Source organism: Mixophyes fleayi, chromosome 10, assembly GCF_038048845.1.
Source record: "Mixophyes fleayi isolate aMixFle1 chromosome 10, aMixFle1.hap1, whole genome shotgun sequence".
NCBI lineage: Eukaryota > Metazoa > Chordata > Amphibia > Anura > Limnodynastidae > Mixophyes > Mixophyes fleayi.
In genome coordinates this window covers 43,022,638-43,039,074 of record NC_134411.1, presented here as the reverse complement: position 1 = coordinate 43,039,074, position 16,437 = coordinate 43,022,638, and the positions used below count along the sequence as shown (strand labels likewise).

At 36.4% G+C, this 16,437-nt stretch overlaps 7 non-coding genes across 7 annotated transcripts; all 7 read left to right on the top strand.

Moving 5' to 3' along the window:
• The first annotated feature begins 1,667 nt into the window (after window positions 1–1,667).
• Window positions 1,668–1,739, top strand: TRNAQ-CUG (transfer RNA glutamine (anticodon CUG)). The gene has a single exon. It is a non-coding gene; the product is annotated as a tRNA-Gln (tRNA).
• A 1,860-nt stretch (window positions 1,740–3,599) lies between these two features.
• Window positions 3,600–3,671, top strand: TRNAQ-CUG (transfer RNA glutamine (anticodon CUG)). The gene has a single exon. It is a non-coding gene; the product is annotated as a tRNA-Gln (tRNA).
• Window positions 3,672–5,530: 1,859 nt separating this feature from the next.
• On the top strand, window positions 5,531–5,602 carry TRNAQ-CUG (transfer RNA glutamine (anticodon CUG)). The gene has a single exon. It is a non-coding gene; the product is annotated as a tRNA-Gln (tRNA).
• A 1,859-nt stretch (window positions 5,603–7,461) lies between these two features.
• TRNAQ-CUG (transfer RNA glutamine (anticodon CUG)) lies at window positions 7,462–7,533 on the top strand. The gene has a single exon. It is a non-coding gene; the product is annotated as a tRNA-Gln (tRNA).
• Window positions 7,534–9,392: 1,859 nt separating this feature from the next.
• Window positions 9,393–9,464, top strand: TRNAQ-CUG (transfer RNA glutamine (anticodon CUG)). Its single transcript has one exon. It is a non-coding gene; the product is annotated as a tRNA-Gln (tRNA).
• Window positions 9,465–11,323: 1,859 nt separating this feature from the next.
• On the top strand, window positions 11,324–11,395 carry TRNAQ-CUG (transfer RNA glutamine (anticodon CUG)). Its single transcript has one exon. It is a non-coding gene; the product is annotated as a tRNA-Gln (tRNA).
• Window positions 11,396–13,254: 1,859 nt separating this feature from the next.
• TRNAQ-CUG (transfer RNA glutamine (anticodon CUG)) lies at window positions 13,255–13,326 on the top strand. Its single transcript has one exon. It is a non-coding gene; the product is annotated as a tRNA-Gln (tRNA).
• Window positions 13,327–16,437: the final 3,111 nt, after the last annotated feature.

Here is a 16,437-nt window from a genome sequence, read left to right as displayed (position 1 = left end):
GCATGTGTATTAAGATTGTTGTTACAGAGCAAAGTAGTTAACACTGCTGCCTCAGATGGGTCCAATTGAAAAACAGACCATAATCCACTACTGTGGGGTTTGTATTTCTTCTAAATACTAGGATAGCTTTTACCCAGGTACACCTGCCCAAGTACAGTCCAAAAAACATGCAAATATGCTATTTGGCCTCTGATAAAAAATAGCCCAGGGTTCCTATGTGGTAGAGAATTTAGACTGAACACCCCAATGGGACAGGGACTAATGAGAATGGATACATTCTGATTTGTAAAACACTATAATATGCAGACACTATATCAATAAAGGATAAACACCATGCTAACAGTATATATAAAACAGATTTTAATTCAAAGCAGAAGCATTTACTGTTGCAGGATAATTCAAAGAAAAGTTAGCTAAAACAAGATACTAAACTGAAAACATATGAAAGAAAATTCTGCATGAGCTTGGTTGGGGGAATCAGTGGTGAATTCTGTAGATTTCTGGCATTCTAGCTCTTCAGTCTGATATCACATCATGGGATAGTCCTTTAACGTGGATGTCCACTTTTTGATTAGTCTGCAGTATCTTGCTTGGTCTCCGATGATGATTTTCCTACTATTACCTGAATCTTGGAAGCAATTGCTGTGAACTTGAAATACAGGAATAACAAGTCCCTACATTCTGCTATTAGAACTCAGTCGAAGCATTCTTTTGAGCAATATGGGAGACTTATGGGCAGCCTCACTTTCCCCAAGATACATATCAGCCTGATCAAATCCTATTGGCACTCTGATTCAGATAGCTGGGATCCCCAGGAGATGAGTCTCCTAAGTTTCCTGCAGCACTTTGTCCAAAAGAGGATTGTACATGAAGGTGACCACACACAGCTGTCCAACACATAGACGTTATTATATGGGAATGGGACCAGTTATTCAGAAACCTGTTATGCAGCAGGATGTTAAGAAAACCATTGGTAAAATGTTAATACTTGCTGCTTTTTCAGTAATAATATCACAGAACTATAACGATTGTGGGACAGATAGAAATATGTTTTAAATGTAATGTAGTAGATTTTAGTCACAGTGCTCAAATATGCTGGAAAAGATCTTATATGGAAATCTCCCAGCGCTTCAATTGATAGATAATGAACCTATACATCCAAAGGCACAAGTACAATTTTAGGGCTCTGAGCTGTCCTAGGCTACATTCACTGGAAGTGAAATGGAGCTTGTACATTAGTCAAAATCAAACTCCATTGATCACTTTGGTAAAAACTATTTTGATGCCGCTTATTGCTTTCATGGTCTGAACGGTATGCATAGACACCATTTAAGCCATAGCAATCTATTCATTAGTATTTGGACAAGCACCAAAGGGCGATACAATATAGAGAGTTTCTATCTGGTAATTACATTTTAAATACTTTTCCTAAAAGTGTTATCTGTATTTTTTGTACTTTTAAGTTTGTTCAACATAATAAAAATCAAAAGGTAAGATGTATTTTTTATTAAGAGAAAATGAAATATTTATCCATACTGTGTACGCAATAGTTTTAAACCAGAATGAAGCAGGCGAAAACAAATTATTCCAATAAGAAGATACAACCCTATAGGCAGACACGGGTGCTCCAGTCCTAAAGGAATAAACAAGTCAGATTTTACACAGTTGGTGCCATGGTGTAATGGTTAGCACTCTGGACTCTGAATCCAGCAATCTGAGTTCAAATCTCAGTGGGACCTTGATAGAATTTTTCCTATAGATGGAAATGAAGAGGTAAATACAGTTCAATGTATGGAAATCTAGCTAACAGAGACAAAATTAAACAAATACAAGAGGCACAAAATAGCATTTTCTGAATAAACAGCTAAATTATTCATGAGGTAAGAATTAAAAAAAAATAAAATAAAACAGTGACACTCCATGCAATACTATGCATGTGTATTAAGATTGTTGTTACAGAGCAAAGTAGTTAACACTGCTGCCTCAGATGGGTCCAATTGAAAAACAGACCATAATCCACTACTGTGGGGTTTGTATTTCTTCTAAATACTAGGATAGCTTTTACCCAGGTACACCTGCCCAAGTACAGTCCAAAAAACATGCAAATATGCTATTTGGCCTCTGATAAAAAATAGCCCAGGGTTCCTGTGTGGTAGAGAATTTAGACTGAACACCCCAATGGGACAGGGACTAATGAGAATGGATACATTCTGATTTGTAAAACACTATAATATGCAGACACTATATCAATAAAGGATAAACACCATGCTAACAGTATATATAAAACAGATTTTAATTCAAAGCAGAAGCATTTACTGTTGCAGGATAATTCAAAGAAAAGTTAGCTAAAACAAGATACTAAACTGAAAACATATGAAAGAAAATTCTGCATGAGCTTGGTTGGGGGAATCAGTGGTGAATTCTGTAGATTTCTGGCATTCTAGCTCTTCAGTCTGATATCACATCATGGGATAGTCCTTTAACGTGGATGTCCACTTTTTGATTAGTCTGCAGTATCTTGCTTGGTCTCCGATGATGATTTTCCTCCTATTACCTGAATCTTGGAAGCAATTGCTGTGAACTTGAAATACAGGAATAACAAGTCCCTACATTCTGCTATTAGAACTCAGTCGAAGCATTCTTTTGAGCAATATGGGAGACTTATGGGCAGCCTCACTTTCCCCAAGATACATATCAGCCTGATCAAATCCTATTGGCACTCTGATTCAGATAGCTGGGATCCCCAGGAGATGAGTCTCCTAAGTTTCCTGCAGCACTTTGTCCAAAAGAGGATTGTACATGAAGGTGACCACACACAGCTGTCCAACACATAGACGTTATTATATGGGAATGGGACCAGTTATTCAGAAACCTGTTATGCAGCAGGATGTTAAGAAAACCATTGGTAAAATGTTAATACTTGCTGCTTTTTCAGTAATAATATCACAGAACTATAACGATTGTGGGACAGATAGAAATATGTTTTAAATGTAATGTAGTAGATTTTAGTCACAGTGCTCAAATATGCTGGAAAAGATCTTATATGGAAATCTCCCAGCGCTTCAATTGATAGATAATGAACCTATACATCCAAAGGCACAAGTACAATTTTAGGGCTCTGAGCTGTCCTAGGCTACATTCACTGGAAGTGAAATGGAGCTTGTACATTAGTCAAAATCAAACTCCATTGATCACTTTGGTAAAAACTATTTTGATGCCGCTTATTGCTTTCATGGTCTGAACGGTATGCATAGACACCATTTAAGCCATAGCAATCTATTCATTAGTATTTGGACAAGCACCAAAGGGCGATACAATATAGAGAGTTTCTATCTGGTAATTACATTTTAAATACTTTTCCTAAAAGTGTTATCTGTATTTTTTGTACTTTTAAGTTTGTTCAACATAATAAAAATCAAAAGGTAAGATGTATTTTTTATTAAGAGAAAATGAAATATTTATCCATACTGTGTACGCAATAGTTTTAAACCAGAATGTAGCAGGCGAAAACAAATTATTCCAATAAGAAGATACAACCCTATAGGCAGACACGGGTGCTCCAGTCCTAAAGGAATAAACAAGTCAGATTTTACACAGATGGTGCCATGGTGTAATGGTTAGCACTCTGGACTCTGAATCCAGCAATCTGAGTTCAAATCTCAGTGGGACCTTGATAGAATTTTTCCTATAGATGGAAATGAAGAGGTAAATACAGTTCAATGTATGGAAATCTAGCTAACAGAGACAAAATTAAACAAATACAAGAGGCACAAAATAGCATTTTCTGAATAAACAGCTAAATTATTCATGAGGTAAAAATTTTAAAAAATAAAATAAAACAGTGACACTCCATGCAATACTATGCATGTCTATTAAGATTGTTGTTACAGAGCAAAGTAGTTAACACTGCTGCCTCAGATGGGTCCAATTGAAAAACAGACCATAATCCACTACTGTGGGGTTTGTATTTCTTCTAAATACTAGGATAGCTTTTACCCAGGTGCCCCTGCCCAAGTACAGTCCAAAAAACATTCAAATATGCTATTTGGCCTCTGATAAAAAATAGCCCAGGGTTCCTGTGTGGTAGAGAATTTAAACTGAACACCCCAATGGGACAGGGACTAATGAGAATGGATACATTCTGATTTGTAAAACACTATAATATGCAGACACTATATCAATAAAGGATAAACACCATGCTAACAGTATATATAAAACAGATTTTAATTCAAAGCAGAAGCATTTACTGTTGCAGGATAATTCAAAGAAAAGTTAGCTAAAACAAGATACTAAACTGAAAACATATGAAAGAAAATTCTGCATGAGCTTGGTTGGGGGAATCAGTGGTGAATTCTGTAGATTTCTGGCATTCTAGCTCTTCAGTCTGATTTCACATCATGGGATAGTCCTTTAACGTGGATGTCCACTTTTTGATTAGTCTGCAGTATCTTGCTTGGTCTCCGATGATGATTTTCCTCCTATTACCTGAATCTTGGAAGCAATTGCTGTGAACTTGAAATACAGGAATAACAAGTCCCTACATTCTGCTATTAGAACTCAGTCGAAGCATTCTTTTGAGCAATATGGGAGACTTATGGGCAGCCTCACTTTCCCCAAGATACATATCAGCATGATCAAATCCTATTGGCACTCTGATTCAGATAGCTGGGATCCCCAGGAGATGAGTCTCCTAAGTTTCCTGCAGCACTTTGTCCAAAAGAGGATTGTACATGAAGGTGACCACACACAGCTGTCCAACACATAGACGTTATTATATGGGAATGGGACCAGTTATTCAGAAACCTGTTATGCAGCAGGATGTTAAGAAAACCATTGGTAAAATGTTAATACTTGCTGCTTTTTCAGTAATAATATCACAGAACTATAACGATTGTGGGACAGCTAGAAATATGTTTTAAATGTAATGTAGTAGATTTTAGTCACAGTGCTCAAATATGCTGGAAAAGATCTTATATGGAAATCTCCCAGCGCTTCAATTGATAGATAATGAACCTATACATCCAAAGGCACAAGTACAATTTTAGGGCTCTGAGCTGTCCTAGGCTACATTCACTGGAAGTGAAATGGAGCTTGTACATTAGTCAAAATCAAACTCCATTGATCACTTTGGTAAAAACTATTTTGATGCCGCTTATTGCTTTCATGGTCTGAACGGTATGCATAGACACCATTTAAGCCATAGCAATCTATTCATTAGTATTTGGACAAGCACCAAAGGGCGATACAATATAGAGAGTTTCTATCTGGTAATTACATTTTAAATACTTTTCCTAAAAGTGTTATCTGTATTTTTTGTACTTTTAAGTTTGTTCAACATAATAAAAATCAAAAGGTAAGATGTATTTTTTATTAAGAGAAAATGAAATATTTATCCATACTGTGTACGCAATAGTTTTAAACCAGAATGTAGCAGGCGAAAACAAATTATTCCAATAAGAAGATACAACCCTATAGGCAGACACGGGTGCTCCAGTCCTAAAGGAATAAACAAGTCAGATTTTACACAGATGGTGCCATGGTGTAATGGTTAGCACTCTGGACTCTGAATCCAGCGATCTGAGTTCAAATCTCAGTGGGACCTTGATAGAATTTTTCCTATAGATGGAAATGAAGAGGTAAATACAGTTCAATGTATGGAAATCTAGCTAACAGAGACAAAATTAAACAAATACAAGAGGCACAAAATAGCATTTTCTGAATAAACAGCTAAATTATTCATGAGGTAAAAATTTTAAAAAATAAAATAAAACAGTGACACTCCATGCAATACTATGCATGTCTATTAAGATTGTTGTTACAGAGCAAAGTAGTTAACACTGCTGCCTCAGATGGGTCCAATTGAAAAACAGACCATAATCCACTACTGTGGGGTTTGTATTTCTTCTAAATACTAGGATAGCTTTTACCCAGGTGCCCCTGCCCAAGTACAGTCCAAAAAACATTCAAATATGCTATTTGGCCTCTGATAAAAAATAGCCCAGGGTTCCTGTGTGGTAGAGAATTTAAACTGAACACCCCAATGGGACAGGGACTAATGAGAATGGATACATTCTGATTTGTAAAACACTATAATATGCAGACACTATATCAATAAAGGATAAACACCATGCTAACAGTATATATAAAACAGATTTTAATTCAAAGCAGAAGCATTTACTGTTGCAGGATAATTCAAAGAAAAGTTAGCTAAAACAAGATACTAAACTGAAAACATATGAAAGAAAATTCTGCATGAGCTTGGTTGGGGGAATCAGTGGTGAATTCTGTAGATTTCTGGCATTCTAGCTCTTCAGTCTGATATCACATCATGGGATAGTCCTTTAACGTGGATGTCCACTTTTTGATTAGTCTGCAGTATCTTGCTTGGTCTCCGATGATGATTTTCCTCCTATTACCTGAATCTTGGAAGCAATTGCTGTGAACTTGAAATACAGGAATAACAAGTCCCTACATTCTGCTATTAGAACTCAGTCGAAGCATTCTTTTGAGCAATATGGGAGACTTATGGGCAGCCTCACTTTCCCCAAGATACATATCAGCCTGATCAAATCCTATTGGCACTCTGATTCAGATAGCTGGGATCCCCAGGAGATGAGTCTCCTAAGTTTCCTGCAGCACTTTGTCCAAAAGAGGATTGTACATGAAGGTGACCACACACAGCTGTCCAACACATAGACGTTATTATATGGGAATGGGACCAGTTATTCAGAAACCTGTTATGCAGCAGGATGTTAAGAAAACCATTGGTAAAATGTTAATACTTGCTGCTTTTTCAGTAATAATATCACAGAACTATAACGATTGTGGGACAGCTAGAAATATGTTTTAAATGTAATGTAGTAGATTTTAGTCACAGTGCTCAAATATGCTGGAAAAGATCTTATATGGAAATCTCCCAGCGCTTCAATTGATAGATAATGAACCTATACATCCAAAGGCACAAGTACAATTTTAGGGCTCTGAGCTGTCCTAGGCTACATTCACTGGAAGTGAAATGGAGCTTGTACATTAGTCAAAATCAAACTCCATTGATCACTTTGGTAAAAACTATTTTGATGCCGCTTATTGCTTTCATGGTCTGAACGGTATGCATAGACACCATTTAAGCCATAGCAATCTATTCATTAGCATTTGGACAAGCACCAAAGGGCGATACAATATAGAGAGTTTCTATCTGGTAATTACATTTTAAATACTTTTCCTAAAAGTGTTATCTGTATTTTTTGTACTTTTAAGTTTGTTCAACATAATAAAAATCAAAAGGTAAGATGTATTTTTTATTAAGAGAAAATGAAATATTTATCCATACTGTGTACGCAATAGTTTTAAACCAGAATGTAGCAGGCGAAAACAAATTATTCCAATAAGAAGATACAACCCTATAGGCAGACACGGGTGCTCCAGTCCTAAAGGAATAAACAAGTCAGATTTTACACAGATGGTGCCATGGTGTAATGGTTAGCACTCTGGACTCTGAATCCAGCGATCTGAGTTCAAATCTCAGTGGGACCTTGATAGAATTTTTCCTATAGATGGAAATGAAGAGGTAAATACAGTTCAATGTATGGAAATCTAGCTAACAGAGACAAAATTAAACAAATACAAGAGGCACAAAATAGCATTTTCTGAATAAACAGCTAAATTATTCATGAGGTAAAAATTTTAAAAAATAAAATAAAACAGTGACACTCCATGCAATACTATGCATGTCTATTAAGATTGTTGTTACAGAGCAAAGTAGTTAACACTGCTGCCTCAGATGGGTCCAATTGAAAAACAGACCATAATCCACTACTGTGGGGTTTGTATTTCTTCTAAATACTAGGATAGCTTTTACCCAGGTGCCCCTGCCCAAGTACAGTCCAAAAAACATTCAAATATGCTATTTGGCCTCTGATAAAAAATAGCCCAGGGTTCCTGTGTGGTAGAGAATTTAAACTGAACACCCCAATGGGACAGGGACTAATGAGAATGGATACATTCTGATTTGTAAAACACTATAATATGCAGACACTATATCAATAAAGGATAAACACCATGCTAACAGTATATATAAAACAGATTTTAATTCAAAGCAGAAGCATTTACTGTTGCAGGATAATTCAAAGAAAAGTTAGCTAAAACAAGATACTAAACTGAAAACATATGAAAGAAAATTCTGCATGAGCTTGGTTGGGGGAATCAGTGGTGAATTCTGTAGATTTCTGGCATTCTAGCTCTTCAGTCTGATTTCACATCATGGGATAGTCCTTTAACGTGGATGTCCACTTTTTGATTAGTCTGCAGTATCTTGCTTGGTCTCCGATGATGATTTTCCTCCTATTACCTGAATCTTGGAAGCAATTGCTGTGAACTTGAAATACAGGAATAACAAGTCCCTACATTCTGCTCTAAGAACTCAGTCGAAGCATTCTTTTGAGCAATATGGGAGACTTATGGGCAGCCTCACTTTCCCCAAGATACATATCAGCCTGATCAAATCCTATTGGCACTCTGATTCAGATAGCTGGGATCCCCAGGAGATGAGTCTCCTAAGTTTCCTGCAGCACTTTGTCCAAAAGAGGATTGTACATGAAGGTGACCACACACAGCTGTCCAACACATAGACGTTATTATATGGGAATGGGACCAGTTATTCAGAAACCTGTTATGCAGCAGGATGTTAAGAAAACCATTGGTAAAATGTTAATACTTGCTGCTTTTTCAGTAATAATATCACAGAACTATAACGATTGTGGGACAGCTAGAAATATGTTTTAAATGTAATGTAGTAGATTTTAGTCACAGTGCTCAAATATGCTGGAAAAGATCTTATATGGAAATCTCCCAGCGCTTCAATTGATAGATAATGAACCTATACATCCAAAGGCACAAGTACAATTTTAGGGCTCTGAGCTGTCCTAGGCTACATTCACTGGAAGTGAAATGGAGCTTGTACATTAGTCAAAATCAAACTCCATTGATCACTTTGGTAAAAACTATTTTGATGCCGCTTATTGCTTTCATGGTCTGAACGGTATGCATAGACACCATTTAAGCCATAGCAATCTATTCATTAGTATTTGGACAAGCACCAAAGGGCGATACAATATAGAGAGTTTCTATCTGGTAATTACATTTTAAATACTTTTCCTAAAAGTGTTATCTGTATTTTTTGTACTTTTAAGTTTGTTCAACATAATAAAAATCAAAAGGTAAGATGTATTTTTTATTAAGAGAAAATGAAATATTTATCCATACTGTGTACGCAATAGTTTTAAACCAGAATGTAGCAGGCGAAAACAAATTATTCCAATAAGAAGATACAACCCTATAGGCAGACACGGGTGCTCCAGTCCTAAAGGAATAAACAAGTCAGATTTTACACAGATGGTGCCATGGTGTAATGGTTAGCACTCTGGACTCTGAATCCAGCGATCTGAGTTCAAATCTCAGTGGGACCTTGATAGAATTTTTCCTATAGATGGAAATGAAGAGGTAAATACAGTTCAATGTATGGAAATCTAGCTAACAGAGACAAAATTAAACAAATACAAGAGGCACAAAATAGCATTTTCTGAATAAACAGCTAAATTATTCATGAGGTAAAAATTTTAAAAAATAAAATAAAACAGTGACACTCCATGCAATACTATGCATGTCTATTAAGATTGTTGTTACAGAGCAAAGTAGTTAACACTGCTGCCTCAGATGGGTCCAATTGAAAAACAGACCATAATCCACTACTGTGGGGTTTGTATTTCTTCTAAATACTAGGATAGCTTTTACCCAGGTGCCCCTGCCCAAGTACAGTCCAAAAAACATTCAAATATGCTATTTGGCCTCTGATAAAAAATAGCCCAGGGTTCCTGTGTGGTAGAGAATTTAAACTGAACACCCCAATGGGACAGGGACTAATGAGAATGGATACATTCTGATTTGTAAAACACTATAATATGCAGACACTATATCAATAAAGGATAAACACCATGCTAACAGTATATATAAAACAGATTTTAATTCAAAGCAGAAGCATTTACTGTTGCAGGATAATTCAAAGAAAAGTTAGCTAAAACAAGATACTAAACTGAAAACATATGAAAGAAAATTCTGCATGAGCTTGGTTGGGGGAATCAGTGGTGAATTCTGTAGATTTCTGGCATTCTAGCTCTTCAGTCTGATATCACATCATGGGATAGTCCTTTAACGTGGATGTCCACTTTTTGATTAGTCTGCAGTATCTTGCTTGGTATCCGATGATGATTTTCCTCCTATTACCTGAATCTTGGAAGCAATTGCTGTGAACTTGAAATACAGGAATAACAAGTCCCTACATTCTGCTATTAGAACTCAGTCGAAGCATTCTTTTGAGCAATATGGGAGACTTATGGGCAGCCTCACTTTCCCCAAGATACATATCAGCCTGATCAAATCCTATTGGCACTCTGATTCAGATAGCTGGGATCCCCAGGAGATGAGTCTCCTAAGTTTCCTGCAGCACTTTGTCCAAAAGAGGATTGTACATGAAGGTGACCACACACAGCTGTCCAACACATAGACGTTATTATATGGGAATGGGACCAGTTATTCAGAAACCTGTTATGCAGCAGGATGTTAAGAAAACCATTGGTAAAATGTTAATACTTGCTGCTTTTTCAGTAATAATATCACAGAACTATAACGATTGTGGGACAGCTAGAAATATGTTTTAAATGTAATGTAGTAGATTTTAGTCACAGTGCTCAAATATGCTGGAAAAGATCTTATATGGAAATCTCCCAGCGCTTCAATTGATAGATAATGAACCTATACATCCAAAGGCACAAGTACAATTTTAGGGCTCTGAGCTGTCCTAGGCTACATTCACTGGAAGTGAAATGGAGCTTGTACATTAGTCAAAATCAAACTCCATTGATCACTTTGGTAAAAACTATTTTGATGCCGCTTATTGCTTTCATGGTCTGAACGGTATGCATAGACACCATTTAAGCCATAGCAATCTATTCATTAGTATTTGGACAAGCACCAAAGGGCGATACAATATAGAGAGTTTCTATCTGGTAATTACATTTTAAATACTTTTCCTAAAAGTGTTATCTGTATTTTTTGTACTTTTAAGTTTGTTCAACATAATAAAAATCAAAAGGTAAGATGTATTTTTTATTAAGAGAAAATGAAATATTTATCCATACTGTGTACGCAATAGTTTTAAACCAGAATGTAGCAGGCGAAAACAAATTATTCCAATAAGAAGATACAACCCTATAGGCAGACACGGGTGCTCCAGTCCTAAAGGAATAAACAAGTCAGATTTTACACAGATGGTGCCATGGTGTAATGGTTAGCACTCTGGACTCTGAATCCAGCGATCTGAGTTCAAATCTCAGTGGGACCTTGATAGAATTTTTCCTATAGATGGAAATGAAGAGGTAAATACAGTTCAATGTATGGAAATCTAGCTAACAGAGACAAAATTAAACAAATACAAGAGGCACAAAATAGCATTTTCTGAATAAACAGCTAAATTATTCATGAGGTAAAAATTTTAAAAAATAAAATAAAACAGTGACACTCCATGCAATACTATGCATGTCTATTAAGATTGTTGTTACAGAGCAAAGTAGTTAACACTGCTGCCTCAGATGGGTCCAATTGAAAAACAGACCATAATCCACTACTGTGGGGTTTGTATTTCTTCTAAATACTAGGATAGCTTTTACCCAGGTGCCCCTGCCCAAGTACAGTCCAAAAAACATTCAAATATGCTATTTGGCCTCTGATAAAAAATAGCCCAGGGTTCCTGTGTGGTAGAGAATTTAAACTGAACACCCCAATGGGACAGGGACTAATGAGAATGGATACATTCTGATTTGTAAAACACTATAATATGCAGACACTATATCAATAAAGGATAAACACCATGCTAACAGTATATATAAAACAGATTTTAATTCAAAGCAGAAGCATTTACTGTTGCAGGATAATTCAAAGAAAAGTTAGCTAAAACAAGATACTAAACTGAAAACATATGAAAGAAAATTCTGCATGAGCTTGGTTGGGGGAATCAGTGGTGAATTCTGTAGATTTCTGGCATTCTAGCTCTTCAGTCTGATTTCACATCATGGGATAGTCCTTTAACGTGGATGTCCACTTTTTGATTAGTCTGCAGTATCTTGCTTGGTCTCCGATGATGATTTTCCTCCTATTACCTGAATCTTGGAAGCAATTGCTGTGAACTTGAAATACAGGAATAACAAGTCCCTACATTCTGCTATTAGAACTCAGTCGAAGCATTCTTTTGAGCAATATGGGAGACTTATGGGCAGCCTCACTTTCCCCAAGATACATATCAGCCTGATCAAATCCTATTGGCACTCTGATTCAGATAGCTGGGATCCCCAGGAGATGAGTCTCCTAAGTTTCCTGCAGCACTTTGTCCAAAAGAGGATTGTACATGAAGGTGACCACACACAGCTGTCCAACACATAGACGTTATTATATGGGAATGGGACCAGTTATTCAGAAACCTGTTATGCAGCAGGATGTTAAGAAAACCATTGGTAAAATGTTAATACTTGCTGCTTTTTCAGTAATAATATCACAGAACTATAACGATTGTGGGACAGCTAGAAATATGTTTTAAATGTAATGTAGTAGATTTTAGTCACAGTGCTCAAATATGCTGGAAAAGATCTTATATGGAAATCTCCCAGCGCTTCAATTGATAGATAATGAACCTATACATCCAAAGGCACAAGTACAATTTTAGGGCTCTGAGCTGTCCTAGGCTACATTCACTGGAAGTGAAATGGAGCTTGTACATTAGTCAAAATCAAACTCCATTGATCACTTTGGTAAAAACTATTTTGATGCCGCTTATTGCTTTCATGGTCTGAACGGTATGCATAGACACCATTTAAGCCATAGCAATCTATTCATTAGTATTTGGACAAGCACCAAAGGGCGATACAATATAGAGAGTTTCTATCTGGTAATTACATTTTAAATACTTTTCCTAAAAGTGTTATCTGTATTTTTTGTACTTTTAAGTTTGTTCAACATAATAAAAATCAAAAGGTAAGATGTATTTTTTATTAAGAGAAAATGAAATATTTATCCATACTGTGTACGCAATAGTTTTAAACCAGAATGTAGCAGGCGAAAACAAATTATTCCAATAAGAAGATACAACCCTATAGGCAGACACGGGTGCTCCAGTCCTAAAGGAATAAACAAGTCAGATTTTACACAGATGGTGCCATGGTGTAATGGTTAGCACTCTGGACTCTGAATCCAGCGATCTGAGTTCAAATCTCAGTGGGACCTTGATAGAATTTTTCCTATAGATGGAAATGAAGAGGTAAATACAGTTCAATGTATGGAAATCTAGCTAACAGAGACAAAATTAAACAAATACAAGAGGCACAAAATAGCATTTTCTGAATAAACAGCTAAATTATTCATGAGGTAAAAATTTTAAAAAATAAAATAAAACAGTGACACTCCATGCAATACTATGCATGTCTATTAAGATTGTTGTTACAGAGCAAAGTAGTTAACACTGCTGCCTCAGATGGGTCCAATTGAAAAACAGACCATAATCCACTACTGTGGGGTTTGTATTTCTTCTAAATACTAGGATAGCTTTTACCCAGGTGCCCCTGCCCAAGTACAGTCCAAAAAACATTCAAATATGCTATTTGGCCTCTGATAAAAAATAGCCCAGGGTTCCTGTGTGGTAGAGAATTTAAACTGAACACCCCAATGGGACAGGGACTAATGAGAATGGATACATTCTGATTTGTAAAACACTATAATATGCAGACACTATATCAATAAAGGATAAACACCATGCTAACAGTATATATAAAACAGATTTTAATTCAAAGCAGAAGCATTTACTGTTGCAGGATAATTCAAAGAAAAGTTAGCTAAAACAAGATACTAAACTGAAAACATATGAAAGAAAATTCTGCATGAGCTTGGTTGGGGGAATCAGTGGTGAATTCTGTAGATTTCTGGCATTCTAGCTCTTCAGTCTGATTTCACATCATGGGATAGTCCTTTAACGTGGATGTCCACTTTTTGATTAGTCTGCAGTATCTTGCTTGGTCTCCGATGATGATTTTCCTCCTATTACCTGAATCTTGGAAGCAATTGCTGTGAACTTGAAATACAGGAATAACAAGTCCCTACATTCTGCTATTAGAACTCAGTCGAAGCATTCTTTTGAGCAATATGGGAGACTTATGGGCAGCCTCACTTTCCCCAAGATACATATCAGCCTGATCAAATCCTATTGGCACTCTGATTCAGATAGCTGGGATCCCCAGGAGATGAGTCTCCTAAGTTTCCTGCAGCACTTTGTCCAAAAGAGGATTGTACATGAAGGTGACCACACACAGCTGTCCAACACATAGACGTTATTATATGGGAATGGGACCAGTTATTCAGAAACCTGTTATGCAGCAGGATGTTAAGAAAACCATTGGTAAAATGTTAATACTTGCTGCTTTTTCAGTAATAATATCACAGAACTATAACGATTGTGGGACAGCTAGAAATATGTTTTAAATGTAATGTAGTAGATTTTAGTCACAGTGCTCAAATATGCTGGAAAAGATCTTATATGGAAATCTCCCAGCGCTTCAATTGATAGATAATGAACCTATACATCCAAAGGCACAAGTACAATTTTAGGGCTCTGAGCTGTCCTAGGCTACATTCACTGGAAGTGAAATGGAGCTTGTACATTAGTCAAAATCAAACTCCATTGATCACTTTGGTAAAAACTATTTTGATGCCGCTTATTGCTTTCATGGTCTGAACGGTATGCATAGACACCATTTAAGCCATAGCAATCTATTCATTAGTATTTGGACAAGCACCAAAGGGCGATACAATATAGAGAGTTTCTATCTGGTAATTACATTTTAAATACTTTTCCTAAAAGTGTTATCTGTATTTTTTGTACTTTTAAGTTTGTTCAACATAATAAAAATCAAAAGGTAAGATGTATTTTTTATTAAGAGAAAATGAAATATTTATCCATACTGTGTACGCAATAGTTTTAAACCAGAATGTAGCAGGCGAAAACAAATTATTCCAATAAGAAGATACAACCCTATAGGCAGACACGGGTGCTCCAGTCCTAAAGGAATAAACAAGTCAGATTTTACACAGATGGTGCCATGGTGTAATGGTTAGCACTCTGGGGCCTCTGAATCCAGCGATCTGAGTTCAAATCTCAGTGGGACCTTGATAGAATTTTTCCTATAGATGGAAATGAAGAGGTAAATACAGTTCAATGTATGGAAATCTAGCTAACAGAGACAAAATTAAACAAATACAAGAGGCACAAAATAGCATTTTCTGAATAAACAGCTAAATTATTCATGAGGTAAAAATTTTAAAAAATAAAATAAAACAGTGACACTCCATGCAATACTATGCATGTCTATTAAGATTGTTGTTACAGAGCAAAGTAGTTAACACTGCTGCCTCAGATGGGTCCAATTGAAAAACAGACCATAATCCACTACTGTGGGGTTTGTATTTCTTCTAAATACTAGGATAGCTTTTACCCAGGTGCCCCTGCCCAAGTACAGTCCAAAAAACATTCAAATATGCTATTTGGCCTCTGATAAAAAATAGCCCAGGGTTCCTGTGTGGTAGAGAATTTAAACTGAACACCCCAATGGGACAGGGACTAATGAGAATGGATACATTCTGATTTGTAAAACACTATAATATGCAGACACTATATCAATAAAGGATAAACACCATGCTAACAGTATATATAAAACAGATTTTAATTCAAAGCAGAAGCATTTACTGTTGCAGGATAATTCAAAGAAAAGTTAGCTAAAACAAGATACTAAACTGAAAACATATGAAAGAAAATTCTGCATGAGCTTGGTTGGGGGAATCAGTGGTGAATTCTGTAGATTTCTGGCATTCTAGCTCTTCAGTCTGATTTCACATCATGGGATAGTCCTTTAACGTGGATGTCCACTTTTTGATTAGTCTGCAGTATCTTGCTTGGTCTCCGATGATGATTTTCCTCCTATTACCTGAATCTTGGAAGCAATTGCTGTGAACTTGAAATACAGGAATAACAAGTCCCTACATTCTGCTATTAGAACTCAGTCGAAGCATTCTTTTGAGCAATATGGGAGACTTATGGGCAGCCTCACTTTCCCCAAGATACATATCAGCCTGATCAAATCCTATTGGCACTCTGATTCAGATAGCTGGGATCCCCAGGAGATGAGTCTCCTAAGTTTCCTGCAGCACTTTGTCCAAAAGAGGATTGTACATGAAGGTGACCACACACAGCTGTCCAACACATAGACGTTATTATATGGGAATGGGACCAGTTATTCAGAAACCTGTTATGCAGCAGGATGTTAAGAAAACCATTGGTAAAATGTTAAT